The sequence below is a fragment of the Acromyrmex echinatior genome, chromosome 3, assembly GCF_024713525.1.
Source record: "Acromyrmex echinatior isolate Ae372 chromosome 3, ASM2471352v2, whole genome shotgun sequence".
Taxonomy (NCBI): domain Eukaryota; kingdom Metazoa; phylum Arthropoda; class Insecta; order Hymenoptera; family Formicidae; genus Acromyrmex; species Acromyrmex echinatior.
The window spans coordinates 854693-876081 of NC_141854.1; the positions used below are offsets into that span (position 1 = coordinate 854693).

A 21389-nucleotide genomic window follows, 5' to 3' on the forward strand; every position below is an offset into this window, starting at 1 on the left:
ATTACCTGTTTTACAGCAAAAAAACCAAACGATGAATCTCGAGTATTTCTTTTATACAGTTAGAATTTTGTCGTGACATTATGTGTTGTTATTTGTCCTATCATATATTTTACCACTATTTATATATCTGAGTCAAAAATTTTTAGAAAGTTCTAGAATTGTTTATTAACGGAAAGAGACATCCTTCTTTAGAAGAGGAAAATAAACCTCAGGCAAACCTTCCGTGTCACTTTGCTTATTGATACCACTTGTTTGTCTTTTTATATGTATCATTTCCGAAATTCTTCTTTTCGCTAAAGATTGTTCTATATCTAAAATTCTTATATTATCCCAATCTAATTCATGCATCTCATTCATACGGTGACGTGAAACCACAGAAATTTCGGAAGAAGGTTTTCTTATATCGGCCTTATGTTCTTTAATCCGAGTTTTTAATTTCCTTTTGGTTTGGTTAGTTAGTACTGCTCTAAAGCGAAAACGTGAAAAGTGAAAAATTTTATGTACAGGGTTGGCCATATTCGACGGAAAGATGTTTTTTTTTCAATCATGGGAAAGAGATGTTAGATCGAGTAACGACGTTTCCCATGATTGAAAAAAAAAACATCTTTCCATCGAATATGGCCAACCCTGTATGTATGCATATACATATACACACATACATACAAAAAATTTTCAATAACATTACTTTGAATACAAAGCCACTACGGTCTGAGTGTGGAGATGTTGAACTAATATACCTATATTATATATTCATATAAATGAATTAATTTCAGAAATAATAATTGCCTGCCGATATGGTTGTCGGACTTTCAATCAATCTGAATTATTAATAATCCCCCCAAATTTCCCAAATTAATCTTAAAAAACTGTAATAAACTTATTGCAAAAAAATTTTCACTTTTTACATTTTCACCCTAGGGATAAAGATAATTGATACTCTGTACAGTCTCTGGACAGAAAAGTAGCGACACTTTTTTTTCGATGATTTTTGTAATACTTAAAAATTTTCAGAGTGCGATTCATCATCCATGTGGGTGACGAGTGGTTATGACAACAAAGGATGCGTTTATGCAGTTACTGCCGCAAATGTCGTTCGTTTATTCTATCTGCAAAGGCGACTGCAGCACAGTTATTCGCAGAAATGTATACCTTGGTAAAAATATTGGATCATCTAAAAAGGTATCCGCGGTTTTTTGTCACTAGATGGTGTTGATGGTCAACACATCTGATGACCCAATATAAAAGGTGTGCTCTTGCGCATTTTTAACATAAGAAGAGCGATATCCCGAAACCGCCATGTTGCCGCGATTATTTAAAATTGGCGTTACGTTAGTATTATTTTACGTATTTATAACATAATGAATTTTACTTTACCTTGTGCCATAATAAAAATAATTCAATTTATATAATGTATATTATGAATTTACTGAAGATGGCCAGATTGTGGCCGAAACGTCTAATGTTTTATTAATGTAATGATAATTAAATATCACAAACAATATCTTGTGTGGTGGTTTTTATGCTCTTCTTTTCATAAGTTTTGATTTATAAACCACGTTTGTTTTTATTATATATTTTGATTACACGAGCATTAACATGTGTAACATAGAGAATTTTTTTGACTTCATTAAATTTAATTTCGGATTACATTCATGCTTGCTATTAAAGAAATGTATAAAAACATATAGAACGAATATTAATATAAGAATAAGAATTCAATTTTTAAAAACGTATCTGAAGGAACGTCTAATTCCTAATCATATATGTAAATGTACATATAATGATAATAATAAGCTGTTTCACTCTTCAAAAGAAAGAATTGACAGACTTAAACGCAATTTTATTTTCAAATATTTACGGATAGAATTACAAGACGCATATAAACATCTCGAACATGTAAAATTTAAAATGTTCGACATGTATAGACAGATAGAGAAAATTCTACCATTTAATATATTCAATTCTTTCTTTCGTAGACAAGAAACTAATTTTAATAGAATAAATAGTGGCGAAAAGAACAAGAAAGGATTAATAATAAAATCAAAAACCTGCGAGCTAGTCATAGATTCAGAGAAGGAATGAAAATTGAAAATATTAGGTATGGTAAAAAGAAATCCATTTATATTTTTCCAATAGATGGCTTTAGTAATCTGTATCTCGTCTACGTGTGATACTTTCTTTTTACTACACCTAATATTAAGTATAATATTGGGTCATCTAAAAAGTATCCGTGGTACTTTGTCACTAGATATATGACCATCAACACACATCTACTGACAAAAAACCGCGGATACTTTTTAGATGATTCAATATAATGCATTTGTTAGACTCTGAGATGAATGGCGATACCCTTAGTGCATCGTTGAAGTTAAAGAAAATTTCAACCAAAGATATTACGGCCAAAAAGGTATGTAAATATGAAACCGGAATTTTTTAGTAGAAAATACACGTTTATTGCATGAAAATGATAAAAAATATTTTATTCGAAGTATTGCCCATCGCTAGCTATACATTTTTCCCACCTAACAATTTGTGGATGCCACGCCAAAAATATTGTTGCTCTTTTGAGTCAAACCAATCATCTAGCCATTTTCGTACATCTTCGTAAGAAGTGAAGCGCTGCTGAGCAAGTGCATGTCCCATCGATACAAATAAGTAGTAATCGGACAGAGCCAAGTCTGGTAAGTAAGCCGCATGCGAAAGTATTTCCCAACCAAACGCCTCAATCGTTTCCTTGACCAGTTTTGCTGTGTGTGATGGTGCATTATCATGAAGCAAAATCACTTTATGTTGCCTTTTTTGATATTCCGGTCGTTTTTCACGCAAAGCTTGATTCAAATTGATCATTTATTATCGGTAGCTTTCAGTTACGATTAACGATTTCGCCAGGTTTTAGCAGCTCATAATAGATCTTTCTGATTCCACCAAACACAGAGCATTGTCTTCCGTCCATAGCGATTTGGCCTTGCAGTCGATGTCGATGGTTCGCCTGGAGTTACTCATGATATTTTACGCTTAGGATTCTCAAAATATATCCACTTTTCATCGCCAGTCACAATTCGATGGAGAAATGGCTTTCTTTTGTACCTGGCGAGCAGCATTTCGCAAGTGGTTTTTTGGTTTTCCTGCTGTCTTTCATTCAGTTCATGTGGAATCCATTTTCCCATCTTCTGGATCTTTCCCATGGATTTCAAACGTACAGAGACGGCTTCTCGTGTCACATTCAATTGATCCGCGAATTGTTATTGAGTTTGAGCATCATCCTCATCCAACAATGCTTGCAATTCGCTGTCTTCAAACTTTTTCGGTGGTTTTCCACGTTCTTCGTTTCTCACGTCAAAATTGCCACTTTTGAATTTTTTAAACCACTCAAAGCACTGTGATTTACTAAGAGCATACTCACCGTAAACTTCGACAAGCATTCGATGCGATTCTGCAGCAGTTTTCTTCAAATGGTAACAGAAAATCAATGCTGTCCGCAAATCGTATTAAGTGTACAAATAAGTTTTCGCCGTTTGACAAAAGACGACGCCACTAGCAAGCTATGTGTGGCGTTGCGAGCGTTAGTCGCGGCGCTGCGAGCGTTAGTTGCGGCGCTGCGAACGTTAGCTGCGGTGCTGCGAGCGTAAGCGGCGGCGCTGCATGCGTCCGTCGCGACGCTGATACGGTCGTTCTTTCCATTACTCTCCCCATTCGCTCCCTGGTGTCATGGCGTGCCGCATGCAGACCTCGTGTAAGTCTCTGCGATAGTCAGTAAGTTAGAACTCGGAAGTTGAGGTTCCGAATTACTTTGTGTATTCCGCGAGATCGATACCGATTACTATTCATGTCTGTGATAATTGTTAGCGTCGTCCGATAAATTCTTAGAGTGTATTTTCATAGTTCTAGTAACTCCGCGACACGATGCCGGTATCCGAGCCGTCTTACACGCGCAATCACGCCTCTACTTTCTACTCAACATTTGTATTTAGTATTTAGTTAATTAGGCATTAAGTGTGTATTAAAACGCCTCATGGCATAAAATCAGAAGCAGTGCGTAGCGCTCATTCTCGACCTAACGTTTTCCCGCCATACGTCCTTCGCCGTGGTTGGCAAACACCGGCGCCATATTGCGCAGCACGTGATCCAATAGCCACATATGGTTAAAATTGTCTGATGTAAAACCGATTTTTAAAGGATATCGCAAGTATACAGGCACCATTGCTAAAAGTAATTTCTGGGCGTAAACGCAACAACAATGCGAAAATCGAGTGGACTTCTGAGCTCAAACAATCCTTTCGACGAGTCAAGGAACATCTTGCTCAAGCCACCTCGCTCGCATTTCCAGACAGCAATGCAACACTCTCGTTGCAAACAGACGCCTCAGACAAAGCAATCGGCGCGGTATTGCAACAGCACAGCAACGGATTTCTCCAACCACTCAGCTTCTTTTCAAGGAAACTCACGCCTACACAAACTAAGTATAGTGCATACGATAGAGAACTATTAGCTATCTATGCGGCTATCAAACATTTTCGATATATGTTAGAGGGACGAAATTTTCACGTTATCACGGATCATAAACCTCTCATTTACGCATTCAAGAAGAAGTTAGATCAAATGTCGCCAAGACAAACTCGTCATCTACTCTTCATTTCAGAATTCACAACTGATGTACGTCACGTTTCAGGCGCCGATAACATCGTAGCAGATGCATTATCTCGCGCCGACACTATCGTGATGCCAACTAGTCTCAATATGCAGGAGATTGCAGAAACTCAAGCCTCGGATGATGAATTGCAGCAACTGAAGCAATCCACTTCAACGTCTTTGAAGCTCAAAAAGTTTACCTTATCGGAAACAGCATCCAGCATTTACTGCGACACTTCAGAACAAGAGATCAGACCTTACATTCCCGGATCACTACGAAGGCGAGTTTTCGACATGGTGCATCAAATGTCGCATCCAAGCGGCAGAGCAACTCACCGGCAAATTGCACAAAAATTTGTGTGGCCTTCCATGTCTAAAGACATTAAAGAATGGGCCCGCACTTGTCTAGCATGCCAACAATCCAAAATTCATCGTCACAACCACACCACACCCACCAAAATACCAATACCAGATACTCGTTTCGATCATGTACATATCGACATCGTCGGTCCTCTACCTCCATTCAAAAGTTTCAGGTATTTATTAACAATGATTGACCGATTTACGCGTTGGCCGGAGGCTATTCCATTACAGGATTGTACAGCCGACACGGTAGCGAAGATGTTTTTCACTCACTGGGTAGCCAGATTCGGAGCTCCACGCTTGATCACGACCGACCAAGGCTCGCAATTTGAAGCGCAGCTGTTCGACACATTAACTAAACTCATTGGCTCTAAACGTTGTCGGACAACTGCATACCACCCGGAGTCTAATGGCATCATCGAGCGATGGCATCGCTCTCTAAAAACAGCATTAATGTGTCACGGCGAAACTCAATGGACTGACACACTGCCAATAGTGTTACTAGGATTGAGAACTTGTCTCAAAGAAGATCTAGGCTTTCGGTAGCGGAATTAGTGTACGGCACTACGCTCAAGGTACCAGGCGAATTTTTCTCCTCTGAAGAAATGCCGAGCGACCCACGAATTTTCGTCGAAGATTTCCGCGTAATTATGCAAAAGTTGCGGCCTAGACCAACTTCTCATCACATTAGACCTAAGCTGTTTTTCCACAAGGAATTATATAATTGCTCGCACGTTTTCTGCAGAGTTGAAGGCAACAGACGTCCTCTGGATCAACCACATACCGGACCGCATAAAGTACTAGAGCGCATCTCGGACCAAGTCTTCGCCATTGAAATTGACGGCAAATCCATCAACGTCACGGTCGACAGACTTAAGCCCGCGTACGTACTAATCCAAGACTCGGAAACTATTCCGTCCACTGCATCTTCGTCTTCAACAGACATTCCAGTGCAAGGTGAATCAAAAACATATCCTAGTCCAGCAGCAAAGCGAAAGACTGTTAGATTTAAGATGTAATTCGCGCAATATTACGCTAAGCAAACCAATATATACAAGTTTTGTTTGTTTCATCTATTCTTATGTTTGTTATTCTCATTCTAGCGATATCTTAGCCAGTATTTCTTTCTTTAACGTTTTTTTCTTTAACACTAGGAGGGGAGTACTGTGGCGTTGCGAGCGTTAGTCGCGGCGCTGCGAGCGTTAGTTGCGGCGCTGCGAACGTTAGCTGCGGTGCTGCGAGCGTAAGCGGCGGCGCTGCATGCGTCCGTCGCGACGCTGATACGGTCGTTCTTTCCATTACTCTCCCCATTCGCTCCCTGGTGTCATGGCGTGCCGCATGCAGACCTCGTGTAAGTCTCTGCGATAGTCAGTAAGTTAGAACTCGGAAGTTGAGGTTCCGAATTACTTTGTGTATTCCGCGAGATCGATACCGATTACTATTCATGTCTGTGATAATTGTTAGCGTCGTCCGATAAATTCTTAGAGTGTATTTTCATAGTTCTAATATTGTAACTCCGCGACACGATGCCGGTATCCGAGCCGTCTTACACGCGCAATCACGCCTCTACTTTCTAATCAACATTTGTATTTAGTATTTAGTTAATTAGGCATTAAGTGTGTATTAAAACGCCTCACGGCATAAAATCAGAAGCAGTGCGTTAGCGCTCATTCTCGACCTAACGTTTTCCCGCCATACGTCCTTCGCCGTGGTTGGCAAACACCGGCGCCATATTGCGCAGCACGTGATCCAATAGCCACATATGGTTAAAATTGTCTGATGTAAAACATTATATCGTAAGGTTGAACATCTGTCAACAACATAACCTTGAAATACTAGCGATTTTGTATCAGCATCATATATTTTTTTTTGTGCGAAAATGCCGAATTTTGAGCCGAATAAGCGTCATTTGCGGGAACTTTTGATTTACTTCTTTAATTTGAAGAAATCTGCAGCTGAGGCTCATCGATTGCTTATAGAAGCATATGGTGAGGCTGCCTTAAGTGAGAGAAGTTGTCGTGAATGGTTTCAAAAATTTAAGAACGGTGAATTTGACGTCGAAGACAAAGAACGTAGCGGAAGGCCGAAAGTGTACGAAGACGCAGAATTGGAAGCATTATTGAATGAAGATTCGTGCCAAACGCAAAAAGAATTTGCACTTACATTTTGACTTACATCAATAAAACATTATGTATCGTTCTTTCACAATAAATGCTTAATTTTTTATTAAAAATGACGGAAACTTATTTGTACATCTAATAATTTCCAGGCACAAAATTCGACATGTTCAACGCTATTACAAACTATACTGTTGTATGAAATTTGTATTGTTGTGAGTTGAAAATCTTTGTCAGATGTCAGAACAAGGAAATGGCGTCAATGACGCGGTCTGACGGCAACTACATTGACCGCTATGGCTATCTATTGGTAAATTCCGGTTTCATATTTACATACCTGATACAACAGTAATTATGAATCGTGAAAGTTACATAGGGAAAATGTATGAGATTCTTAGTGATCAGAGCACATACACTTTAATAAATAAAGATCTCACTAACAAAATAATAACGGAAATTAGTAATTTACTAAAAAAATTGGAAAAACAAGCGGTATATTGACTTAAACATATATAAAAAATTGTATGTATCGGACAGCGAACTTCCGAGTTCTTATGGACCAAAAATTCATAAGGAAGGTCATCCGCTAAGATTGATAGTTAGCTGCATAAATAGTGTTTTTTATCCATTGGTGACCTTCCTAAAAGATATAGATAACAATAATAATAATACAAAGAATTTCAGTTATGTAAAAAACAGTTTTGATATTGTAAATAAATTCAATGGAAAGGTAAAACTCGATAAAAACTTCAGTATTATATCATTTGATGTGGTCTCGATGTACACGAACATTCCGACCGATTTAGTATTAAAGAGTATTGAACGTAGATGAAACTTAATTGAAAACAAGACTTCGATTCCTTTACATGAGTTTATCAAAGCAATTATGATTATAATTAACTCTACATTTTTTAAATTCGATAAAAAAATATTTAGACAGATTTTTGGCATGCTAATGAGCTCTCCATTGTCCCCTATATTAGCGAATATTGTTCTACAAGATATTATTACTACTTAGAACAAGATATTATTACTACTAATAATATTATTTCGTCTTTTTATTTCCGTTATGTTGATGACATTGTATTAGCGATGCATAAAGACAAAGTGGAAAATGTTCTGGAATTGTTTAATTCATATCATGAAAGACTAAGATTCACAGTTGACTTTGGAGATGAAAATGGCATTAATTTTTTAGATGTTAAACTAATGAGACAAGAACGAAGAATCATCTTCGATATTTATAAAAAATCTATCAATTCAGAGAGATATTTAAATTATTTTTCGAATCATCCGTTAGTACATAAAAGGGGTGTAATCATTGGGCAATTAGATAGAATATTGCTTTTATCCCATCCAAAATTTCAGGAAAAAAACATCTCGGACTTAATTCACACTCTGTTAATGAATGGTTATCCTCTTAAATTTATCTTTTCAACAATAAAAAATAGAATTAAAACTTTAGAAAGTAGAACTAATTTAGATAAAAATGGTGATCACAACAATAACAAAAGCGACTCTAATTCTAATTTAAAGAAAAAGTTTTTCATAGTACCATATTTAAGTAAAGTATCGCAAAAATTTTAAAAACTATCACATAGTTAGAGCTTTGATATTGCTTACAAACCTATAAATAAAATGAATAGATTTATAAAAACTGGAAAAGATCCTTTGTGTAAAGAGGACTATTATTATATCCCGATAAAATCCTCTTATTTATAGATATATTCTTTATAGATATATGATTTATACTTTACTTTTTATCTTATCGTTAGGTTAATATTTCCCTATTTTATCTTTATTTCGAAACCGAAAATTCCTTTTCTCTTTTATAAGAGGATATATTCAGTTTCTTTATTTAAACATCCAAACTAACAGATAGATCACGTTATATACTTTTATGCGTCATACAAATTATTTACAGATTATTCTAAAGAATGTCTAAGAAATATCACACGATCTTTCTCAAAGAAGCCCTCTTATAAAATAACAAATATAAAAGCGTTCATTAACATTAATAATAATGTATATTATATTAGCGTTTAACGATTAAGTAATTAGCAGTAAAATAAAAATCTTCCTGAATGCGAGAACGAATATCTTTTTTTTTCCCTTTTTCTTTTTCTAATAAAGTTAAATTAATTTTAAACATATGAATGTAGTGAATTCGCCTCGCATAAAGGATATTAAGGAAAACCGAATTTTTATTACTACAAATTGTTAAAACTCAACTATTACTTATTAAGAATAAACTTGTAGAGTGAATAGGAGGCGGAGCCTTGCTGCCTTATCTCAAGGAAAACGCGAGTAAGTTCTACCAAATTTTGAGGAGTGTCGATTGGTTCTGAAAGGACACTCCCACAGTCATTTTCAGAATATAAAAGGAACTATCAAAGACAGAAACAGTCCTTTTTTTCGGTCAATTCGTCAGTCACCCAGCCAGTCAGTCAGTCGGTTATTCAGACAGAGTCAGTCAGTTAGTTACTTAGTTACAGTTACAGCTATAGTTACAGTTATACAATCAAAGGTGAGAACTATCTTCGTGCTCCCTCGGAACCTCACTTTTCTTTTTTATTGTTTTACTTATAGCATTTACTTATTTCAATAAACGAAAATATTGAATCGAATCTATCGACGGAATCTCTAAATCTGTAATCGGTTACATACAAGTATTAGGTGTTGGAATTAATTCGTAGCGTTTTGCAAGTGATGGGAAGTACTTTCATTAATGTATTTTTTAATGCTCATGTGAAATAAATAACATTCTTTCATTAAAAACGCTACGAATTAATTCCAACACCTAATACATATACATACGAGGTCTGTTCAAAAACTATTTTGTGTTTTTTCAAAAATTATTTATTTATTCATGAATATCTATTTTGTCCCCTTCAAAGTAATCCCCATCAGATATTATACACTTGTGCCAACGTTTTTTCCAATCCTCGAAGCACTTCAAAAAATCATTTTTTGTGATCTTGTTCAGCTCCTCCTTCGATGCCGTCTTTATCTCCTCAATCGTAGAGTAGCGTCGTCCTTTCATGGGCCTCTTCAGTTTCGGGAAGAAGAAAAAGTCACAGAGGGCCAGATCAGAGGAAATACGGTGGCTGCGGCATCATTAGTGTGTTGTTTTTGGCCAAAAATTCGCGCACAAGCAACGATGTGTGAGCAGGGGCATTATCATGGTGCAAAAGCCAATTTTTGTTCTTCCACAAATCTGGGCGTTTCTGGCGGATTACTTCGCGCAAATTACGCATAATTTGCAGGTAATATTCCTTATTGACCGTTCTACCCTGTGGCAAGAACTCATGATGCACCACGCCCTTGCAATCGAAGAAAACTGTAAGCAAAACCTTCACATTCAACCGAACTTGGCGCGCTTTTTTCGGTCTTGGCTCGTGCGGCAGCTTCCATTGGGATGATTGAGCTTTGGTTTCCACGTCATAACCATAAACCCATGATTCGTCACCAGTTATGACCCTCTGGAGCACATTTGGGTCGTCGCGGACAGAGTCCAACAGCTCCTTAACAATGTTAATGCGATGCTGTTTTTGGTCGAAATTGAGCAATTTTGGTACGAATTTTGCGGCGATCCGTCTCATGCCCAAATCATTGGTAAAAATCGAATGGCATGAGCCAATCGATATGTTTAGGTCCTCAGCAACTTCTCTAACGGTGATTCGACGATTGGCCAATACTTTTTTGTTCACTTCATCAATGTTTTCGTCTGTTGTTGACGTGCTCGGGCGTCCGGCACGCTCTTCGTCGTTCACATCTTCTCGGCCCTCTGAGAACATTTTGTACCACCGATAAACGTTGCTTCGGTCCAAGGTAGCTTCACCATTGCCACAGTCAACATTCGGAATGCGTCCGCGCACTTAATTTTGTTTTTCACACAAAATTTGATACAGATTCTTTGATCCATTTTTTGGAATAGGCAAAAATCGAAGACGAGTCAAAACACGTGCAAACAAAGCAGCTATCAAAAATTAACTGAACATTCAAAATGGCCGAACTTGTCGGCATGAGTACCAACATAACGCCACAAAAAAATCGAAAATCGAATATACGTAACTCGCTAGAAATTCAAAATTCGCGATACTTTTTGAACAGACCTCGTATATGAATCTTCCCAATGAATCGCATCCTTAACCGCACAACTTAATCTCCGATTCCCGAGTAAATTGTTGAAATACATTGACTCAAAAACGGAGAAAATCTCAACAACAACATTAGCCGTAACAAAATTTGGTGACAGCGGTGGGATACGCTCTGTTAGGCTGTGCGGAAAAGAAATCGCAAGTGACTAAGCTGTGCAAAAGTTTTATCTATGAGCAAGGTAGTGCATACTCCGCCAGGAAAAAATCTCGTAATAAACAATACCGCCATGACAAACGAAGTCGATATCGTCGATCTACAACGAAGACTGCAACAACAAGAACGTCTCATTCGTCAGTTACAAGAACAGCAGCAACATTTAGAACAATCACAAGGTACTCCAACGACACCATCTACCGACCTTAATTTCATTTACTTTTCAATCAGAGACGCGTTAGAAGCTGCATCTAGTTTTGACGGAGATAATATCGCGTTTACTCATTTCGTAGAAGGATGTGAAGAAGCATGATTGCGCCTTCACAAGAAATTATCTTAGTGCGCGCAATACGTAACAAATTAAAGGGTGATGCTCATAGATTCATACTCGAGAGAGTATTTAATTCCTTACAGGTTTAGTCGAATTTTTACGTAGCAAGTATGGCCTTAGAGAAATGATTTACGAGGCGCAAGCTCGACTCGCTTATATATGTCAGAAAAGAAACGAAAAAGTATCAAGTTATGCGAATCGTGTCCGCGAAATAGGAAAGCGTATAATAGACGCCCAAAAACGGCAATCGAATGAAATTAGTCACGATTTTAAGAGATCTGTGGACGAGCATTTAAGAATATGTTTCCTACGTGGTTTAAATCCGGAAATAGTAATATCAAAAGAAGGAACATTCGAGGAATTGGAGAGCCGCGCTATAGACGCCGAAAGAGACTGTGAAAACGATAAGACAAGTAGTGCTTGGAGAAAAAACGTCCAGCGATAACAAACACGCAGGTAATGCGCCCGTGCGTCGGGTATCGAATACGGATATCGAACAATAAATCTAACGCGCTCGGAAGAAATATCAACAGTCAGACTAGAAAGCAAAGATTTAAACGGTTCTTTAGAATTCCTAATAGACAGCGGTTCGGAGTCGAACATCATCAAAAAAGGATTCCTAAAAATCTAATGTCCAAGTAAATAGGAACGAGATTCTGAAACTAACGGGAATTATGACGCACCATGTGTCCACCTTAGGGCTAGGATAGGTAGACACCTTAAAACGTCCAGTCGCATTTCATTTAGTGGAACACGAATTTCCTATACCACAGGACGGAATAATAGAAACTCCGGTTTCTTTAATCAATGCAAATTACAACGTAAATTACAAGACACCTGGAATGGGATGATATTAGAATATTATTCGAACCTAAGGAAATTCTAATTATTCCTGCAAGGGTAAATTCACAATTATACATTCAAATCGTTAATCCAGAATTGAAAGAAGGATATGTCCCTAAACTAAATTTGGCCGAAGGCGTTTACTTAGGTAATGCGCTGGTAACCGTACGAGATGGAAAGGCACACTTACGGATAATAAATACGACCGAAGAAGATTATGATGTATTTGTGTCCACTATACAAATATTCGAATTCAATGAATTAACTAATCTTAAATCTAACTCTAATTCTAATTCAACTTTGAATTCTAATTCAAAAATCAATTCAAATACAAATTGCAATTCTAATTCAAGCACAAATTTAACATCAAAATTAGAATCAAAATCAATCTCAAATTCTAACTCTAACTCTAATTCAAATTCTGATTCTAATTCAAAAATCGATTCAAATACAAATTGCAATTCTAATTCAAACACAAATTCAACATCAAAATTAGAATCAAAATTAATCTCAAATTCTAACTCTAATTCTAATATAAATTCAAATTCGAATTCTCATTCTAATTCAAAAATCGATTCAAATACAAATTGTAATTCTAATTTAAATACAAACTCAACATCAAAAAAAGGATCAAAATCAATCTCAATTTCGAAATCAAACTCTATTCCTAGTTCAGATCCAGATTCAAATTCAATATCAAATTCAAATTCAAATTCTAATGTTAACTCTAACTTAAATTCAAATTTAAAATCTGGACCAACCTCAAAAGTCAATACAATTTTTTCGAGCTCAGAATCAAATGAAATATCTTGTGTAGAAACAAACAAAATTTTTCGGTATAATAAAATAATGGAACTTATCAAACTCGATCATTTAAACAATGAAGATCGTATGGCTGTTGAAAAGTCAATAGAACAAAATGCAGATTGCTTTTATTTGCCAGGAGAGTCTCTCGGATTCACTAATGTTCTACAACAACATATTCATACAAATGATAACGTTCCGATACACACAAGACAGTACCGATTCCCCCCCCCCCCCCCACGCATAAAGAAGAAATCGATCGTCAAGTAAAAGATTTACTAGACCAAAATATTATAAAACCATCAGAATCTCCATATAACACTCCAGTTTGGATTGTTCCAAAAAAGACCGATTCGAACGGCAACAAACGGTGGAGGATGGTGTTACTTCCGCTCGCTAAATGAAAAAACCATCGGCGACGCATATCCACTTCCCAATATAATAGACATTCTCGACCAATTAGGAGGTGCCAAATACTTTTCGGTTTTTGACCTAGCTTCTGGTTTTCATCAGATTAAGATGACAGCCATAAAACAGCCTTTTCAACTCCTCATAGTCATTACGAGTTCGACCGAATGCCATTTGGCCTAAAATGCTCCGGCCACATTTCAAAGGTTAATGAATAGGATACTAATTGGAATGCAAGGAACGGAAATATTCGTCTATTTAGACGACATCATTTTATATGCAAGTTCATTAAGAGAACACGAAATTAAATTTAAAAAAAAAATTAATAAACAAATTGCGTGAAGCAAACCTGAAACTGCAACCGGAAAAATGAGAAATTTCTTCGAAAAGAAGTTACCTACTTGGGACACGTGACGAAACGAAAACGGAATATATCCCGACCCGAAGAAAATAGAAGTAGTAAAGAATTTCCCTGTACCCAAAAATCAAAAGAATATAAAACAATTTCTCGGATTAGCAGATTATTATCGCAGGTTTATAGAAGGTTTTTCTAACATTGCGAAACTCCTGACAAATTTATTAAAAAACGGAGTGAAATTTAAATAGAATCAGAAAGAACAAGATTCTTTTACCACATTGAAAAATATATTGTGTAAAGAACCGGTGTTGCAATATCTCGATTTTTCTAAACCTTTCGTCGTAACAACGGATGCGTCAGGAACAGCCATAGGCGCTATATTTTAAGTCAAGGACCAATAGGAAGAGATCGACTCATAAGTTACGCTTCTCGTGTATTAAACGACGCTGAAAAGAATTATTCCACAATCGAAAAAGAATTATTGACAATAGTTTTACGCAGTAGGACATTTTCGACCTTATCTTTATGGTAATAAATTTATTTTGGTTACCGACCATAAACTGCTGACTTGGCTTCACAAAGCAAAAGATTCTACTTTGCGACCATGACACCTTCTATGAAAATCCGCAAATCGTATATTCACTATCAACGCAAAATGTAACATTTGCACTCGCCAGGACAGGAGAAGAACTTCTATGTGGATATACATTAATAAAAATAGAACACCCAAAACTGTTAATTCTCGAAACTAAAGAGGGAGAATCTTTTACTAGAAAACGGCGAATATTTGCTGAAAATCTAGACATCACATAAACTCTAAATTTGTATATGGAAAAACATACCATATACGCTCTCAGATGAATACTCTGTATAGAGATGTCCTCAACGTTGTAATCTGGAGCAACAAATTTTAAAAGGCGCACTTAGCCTCGCTATAAACTCACCAGACGAATTCGCATACCAGATTATGAAAGGACCCGGATTCATGACCGTCGTTTCTGGAGAAGTAGTGCATATCATTAAATGCACTCCAGTAGATGTCAAAATTCAACATGTTAAAGAATGTTACTCAGAACTGCCAGTTCAGAAAGGTAACGAGACATACTTTTTATCCCCACGAACATATTAATTAAAACAAGCACGCAAATCTCCTGCAATCGTGTCATACCTCCAATGTTCTTTTTAAATGATGGATGATATCGTATAATATCAACACCCGAACGCTCTTTACCTCCGACAATTATGAAATCCATGACAAAACCTACATGGCATTATACAAATCCTGGATCGCCAGTAGCAAGCGGCATATATAGTGACAAGGATCTCGAAAACCTGCGGGATCACATAATGTTTCCAGTCGAAAAAAACGGAATTCTAAATACTATGGCACGAAAAGCTAAAGGCGAACCCATAGTTTTCCAAAGAATCTCTCTTTCGCATTTAGATGAAAGTTCAATTCACAAAAATTACAGAGAATACATGAAAAAAAATCTGGGAAATTTTATTTTCTTCGACAACGCAAATGCTGAAATAATCGGAATCTATTTCTGCATCAGAACGATGAAACTAATTATAGACACTATAATACATGGATATGCTATACATACAATCTATGGCTGGTCATTATATCTGATCGAGGCCCTTTGGGACTCAATTACAAATTTAATCATACATTTCTCCCAAAAACCCAAGAGGAGGGAAACATCTCAAGAGGAAGCAGCAAAAATTAACCATATCAGAAGAAAATCCAAATCTGCCAAGAACATCACGAATCGAGAAGGAAGTACCGAGATCTCTATTGAACAAGAAAACGCTAGAATATATCCACAATTGTAAGCATTTCTTTCTATAATTGGCATACTCTACATACACGTATGTTTACTGTTATTTTATATATAATCATGCGTGGCGCACATTAAGTGCATCACGCATGACTTAAAGAGGGAGGTGTTACATCCGATAAAATCCTCTTATTCTTTACAGATATTCTTCATAGATATACGATTTATATTTTTTATCTTATCGCTAGGTTAATATTTCCCTATTTTATCTTTATTTCGAAATCGAAAATTCTTTTTCTCTTTTATAAGAAGGTATATTTAGTTTCTTTATTTAAACATCCAAACTAACAGATAGATCACGTTATATACTTTTATGTGTCATACAAATTATCTACAAATTATTCTAAAGAATGTCTAAGAAATATCACATGATCTTTCTCAAAGAAGCCCTCCTATAATATAAAAGCGTGCATTAACATTAATAATAATGTATATTATATTAGCGTTTAACGATTAAGTAAAAGTCAGCAGTAAAATAGAAATCTTCCTGAATGCGAGAACGAATATCTTTTTTTTCCCTTTTTTTTTCTAATAAAGTTAAATTAATTTTAAACATATGTAATGAATTCGCCTCGCATAAAGGATATTAAGGAAAACCGAATTTTTATTACTACAAATTGTTAAAATTCAACTATTACTTATTAAGAATAAACTTGTAGAGTGGGGAATAGGGCTTACGCGGAGCCTTGCTGCCTTATCTCAAGGAAAGCGCGAGTATAGGTTCTACCAAATTTTGAGGAGTGTCGATTGGTTCTGAAAGGACACTCATTTTCAGAATATAAAAGGAGCTGTCAAAGACAGAAACAGTCCTTTTTTTCGGTCAATTCATCAGTCACCCAGTCAGTCAGTCAGTCAGTTATTCAGATAAGTCAGTCATTTAGTTACTTAGTTACAGTTACAGCTACAGTTACAGTTATACAATCAAGGTGAGAACTATCCTCGCGCTCTCTCAGAACTTCACTTTTCTTTTTTATTGTTTTATTTATAGCATTTATTTATTTCAATAAACGAAAATATTGAATCGAATCTATTGACGGAATTTCTAAATCTCTAATCGGTTACATACAAGTACATATACATATATGAATCTTCCCAGTGAACCGCATCCTTAACCGCACAACTTAATCTCCGATCCCCGAGTAAATTGTTGAAATACATTGACTCAAAAACGGAGAAAATCTCAACAGCAACATTAGCCGTAACACCATTGTGGAGTAGTTTATAAAATAATGTTTAAATTGTGAGTCTTCTTATGTTGGCCAAACAAAAAGGAAATTAAAAACTCGAATAAAAGAACATAGGGCTGACATAAGAAGATCCACCTCGGAGATGTCAATGGTTTCGCGTCACCAGTTGAATGAGATGCATGAATTGGATTGGGATAATATCAGAATTTTAGACACAGAACAATCATTAATGAAAAGAAGAATCTCTGAAATGATATACGTTAAAAGCCAAATAAGTAGTATCGATAAGCAAAGTGACACTGAATCGTTGCCCGATGTTTATCTGCCTTTTCTTAAGAAAGATCTCTCTCACATTTAATAAATAATTCTAAAACAATCTAAACTTTTGAAACATATATATAAATAGTGGTAACATATATGATATGACAAATAACACACAATGTCACGACAAATTTTCATCTGTGTAAAGAATGTACTTGAGATTCATCATTTTTTTGCAGTAAAACAGATAACGATTCTATTCTAAAGATTCTATTCTCATATATTTCGACTAGAAGATATTATTGATAGGTTAATTTGTTAAATTTATTAGAATCTGGAAATTCTTGTTCTACATTTTTCGTAATTTGACAATTTGGCACTGCAACATTGTTGTACGAGGCACCTTCACACGATGAAAAAAAAAGTTTATACATAGTTATATTACACGACGGTTGAATTTAATGTCAGCTATATGTAATTCTGTGTTTTAAGAATATTGTGAATTTACTGAAGATGGCTAGATTGTGGCCGAAACGTCTAATGTTTTATTAATGTAATGATAATTAAATATCACAAACAATATCTTGTGCGGTGGTTTTTATGCTCTTCTTTTCATAAGTTTTGATTTATAAACCACGTTCGTTTTTAGTATTTCAATTTATATAATTTATAATAAATAATATATAAATATAATTAATTTATAATTTATAAAAATAATAATTTATATTAAGTGTACAACTTTGCTTCCGCCATTTTTTTTCCGAAATTCGAGGCTTTATTGTAAAAAACTGGTTATACATTTATGATTCAAAGTATTGTCCATCGCTGGCCACTACTTTCTCCCATCTTTCGGGCAGCGTACGAATCCCGCGTCGAAAAAACTGGTCATCTTTTGAGGCGATCCACGAATCGATCCAATTTTTTACTTCTTCATAAGACTGGAAGTGCTGGTCAGCCAGGCCATGTGCCATTGATCGAAACAAGTGATAGTCAGAGGGAGCAACGTCTGGAGAATACGGCGGATGGGATAGGACTTCTTATTTCAACGTTTCCAAGTATGTCTTGACCACTTTCGCAACATGGAGTCGAGCATTGTCGTGCTGCAAAATCACTTTATCCTGTCTCTCGTTGTATTGCGGCCGTTTGTCTTTCAATGCTCGGCTCAAACGCATCATTTGCGTTCGATACTGATCGCCTGTGATTGTTTCAGTCGGTTTTAACAGCTCATAATATACTACGCCGAGCTGGTCCCACCAAATACAGAGCATGACCTTGGAGCCGTGAATATTCGGTTTGGCTGTCGACGTGGAAACATGGCCGGAAACTCTCCATGATTTTCTGCACTTGGGGTTATCATAATGAACCCATTTTTCATCCCCCAGTCACAATGCGATGCAGAAATCCCTTCCATCTTTGCCTTTCAAGCAGCTGTTCACAAGCAAACGCCGTTCAACATCTCTCGGCTTCAACTCGTACGGTACCCAATTTCCTTGCTTCTGAATCATTCCCATGACTTTGAGGCATTTTGAAATGGCTTGTTGAGTCACTCCCAATGATCGTGCCAATTCTTCTTGATTTTGACACGAGTCTTGATCAAGTAATGCCTCCAATTCTGCATCTTCGAAAACCTTCTCTCTTCCATCGCTATGCCGGTCTTCGACGTCAAAATAAAGAAGAAATCACCGTTCTTGAAGCGTTGAAATCATTCACGACACGTTCTTTCACTAATAGCGACCTCACCATAGGTATTTGAGAGCATTCGATGAGCTTCACAGATTTCTTCATATTGAAGCAAAAAATTAAAACCTCCCGCAAATGACGAGAATTTGGCTCGTAAACTGACATTTTCAATCGAGAATAACTTTATGATGCAAACACAAATCGACTAATGTTTCTATGGGGTTATGTTGACAGATGCTCAAGTTTATTGTATGATGTCTATGATCTATTTATTTCGACCACCACTTACCGCTAAAGCCATCTATAGGAAAACGGCGGAAACAAAGTTGTACACCTAATAATAACTTACATATATAGACAACACATAAATAAAATATAAATATAAATAATTTATAATTTATAATAATTCATATAAGTAAACACATAAATAAAATATAAATACATAAATAAACATAAATACGACACACATAAATATGACACATATAAATACAACACATAATACGACACATATAAATAAAATATAAATACAAATAATTAATCAAAAGAAATGAAAATTCCTGCATCCTTTTTTTATAAAATTATTTGTGTACGTTTTTATTTGACACGTACTCATTTTCGCGAAATGTCACTTTGTATGTCACTTCAAAATTACCGAGATGCAAATGTTTAAAGTGGCTGCATTTGGATATATGCAGAACGGTACGAAATTTATTTTGAAAACGAGCACACCTTTAATATTTCCACCATGATGTATACTATCTACGCAGCTATCTCGGAGGTACTGCTCAAGAGATCGATTCTGTATCTTCAAACAAGGTGAAAATTACAAAAGTGAGCAAATTTACTAGATGTTGATCAATGAAATTATTAGTATTCTAATAAATTCATTCACTTTTGTAATTTTCACCTCGTTTCAAGAAACAGAATCCTCTGGATGCTCTGCTCGCAGTATTGCGTAAATAAACGATAAACTGCGCTGTAATTGCCTTTGCAAATTGGATATTTTGCTGTTCATAATACCGCCAGCTATAATAGCTAATTGTATTACTAAAATTGAATTTTATTAAAATATTAAAAAATGAAAAAGGTTAAGAATTTATCAAAATCGATCCTACTAAAGTGAAAATAATACAACGTAAGATACATAATAGAAAAGGTGTGAAATTTGCTAATTTGTATTTGTGATCAGATTAACCTAAAAATCACATCTTTTGGATGTAAATTAAAAATATCAATACACAGAATTATAAATTTTTAATAAATAAGTTTTATAATATTTTTTTTATTTAACATTTAAGGATTTTTTATTTAGGCTTAATTTTACAACTCATGGTTAACTGCTTAACCGAGGTTGAATTTCTTTTTCATCTCTTTCCAATTCTAGCATTAGAAAGAGATGAGGAATAAGTTGAATCTCAGTTAAGAGTTAAATGTGAATTGTAAAATGATGCCCTATTTTTGAGCATATATATGTATATATAAACTGCGTTCGCTAATGCAAATCTTGAGACGTCGGAGTGCTCTTTTTCTACAGTGCACGTCATATGTGCTTTAATATAAGAGCACTCCGATGCCTCAGATTTGCATTATCGAACGCAGCTATAATTTTTGCATACGAAAATGACAGTTTCTCCATTGTAATTGATCGATTGTATATGGAATTGCTATTTCTATATATGATATTTGTTCAAGAATAAAGCTCTTAGGCCTTAATTTTCAATCAGCTCAGTTTTTCCAGAATTTCTATTAGAGGATACGAATATGGTACGAATAGCTATTTATGCAAAGATCGGTAAATTTAGGTCATGTGACCAGCAAATAAGAAAGCAGAGGATGCGTTATCCACAGCATAAACGAATCCTTTAGTCGTACCACGTCATATTGTGTTCCAAAATTCATTACCAGTGCTGAAAATCTACAGTTAACATTATACTGTACATTTTCAACAGTTAAATTTTGGAACACAGCTTGAATATAAGTATACATGGTGAAGTCAAGAAACGCATCTTGTCGCGAAAAAATACCAATTGAATATTGCAAGATTAGCTTAAGTTTAAAAGAGTAAATCAATTAGATAAATTTGCTTTGTAAATTTATTTACATCCTTTACACGAGTTTAATAATTAATATAAGCAGAGAGAAACCTGAGAGAGGACATGCCGGCCCAAAACCTATAACTGTAAATGCCGCGCACTACTGCCCTCTGACAAAGTAGATGTAAACATAGCTGCTACATAGCTTTGAAGGTAATAC

At 35.8% G+C, this 21389-nt stretch overlaps 2 long non-coding RNA genes and 2 pseudogenes across 2 annotated transcripts in view; 3 read left to right on the top strand and 1 right to left on the bottom strand.

The window, feature by feature from the left end:
• The window catches only part of LOC147910087 (uncharacterized), a 1823-nt gene extending 805 nt beyond the window's left edge, over positions 1 to 1018 (bottom strand). The window contains exon 1 of the long non-coding RNA XR_015544376.1: positions 6 to 1018. This is a non-coding gene — a long non-coding RNA (uncharacterized LOC147910087). The remainder of the gene's footprint in view (positions 1 to 5) is intronic.
• Positions 1 to 1869, top strand: part of LOC147910085 (uncharacterized) — a 12244-nt gene extending 10375 nt beyond the window's left edge. Inside the window, exon 4 of the long non-coding RNA XR_015544377.1 lies at positions 1012 to 1869. This is a non-coding gene — a long non-coding RNA (uncharacterized LOC147910085). The remainder of the gene's footprint in view (positions 1 to 1011) is intronic.
• Positions 1870 to 11439: 9570 nt separating this feature from the next.
• On the top strand, positions 11440 to 14645 carry LOC147910088 (uncharacterized; annotated as a pseudogene).
• An 89-nt stretch (positions 14646 to 14734) lies between these two features.
• Positions 14735 to 19614, top strand: LOC147910089 (uncharacterized; annotated as a pseudogene).
• The last annotated feature ends 1775 nt before the right edge of the window (positions 19615 to 21389 follow it).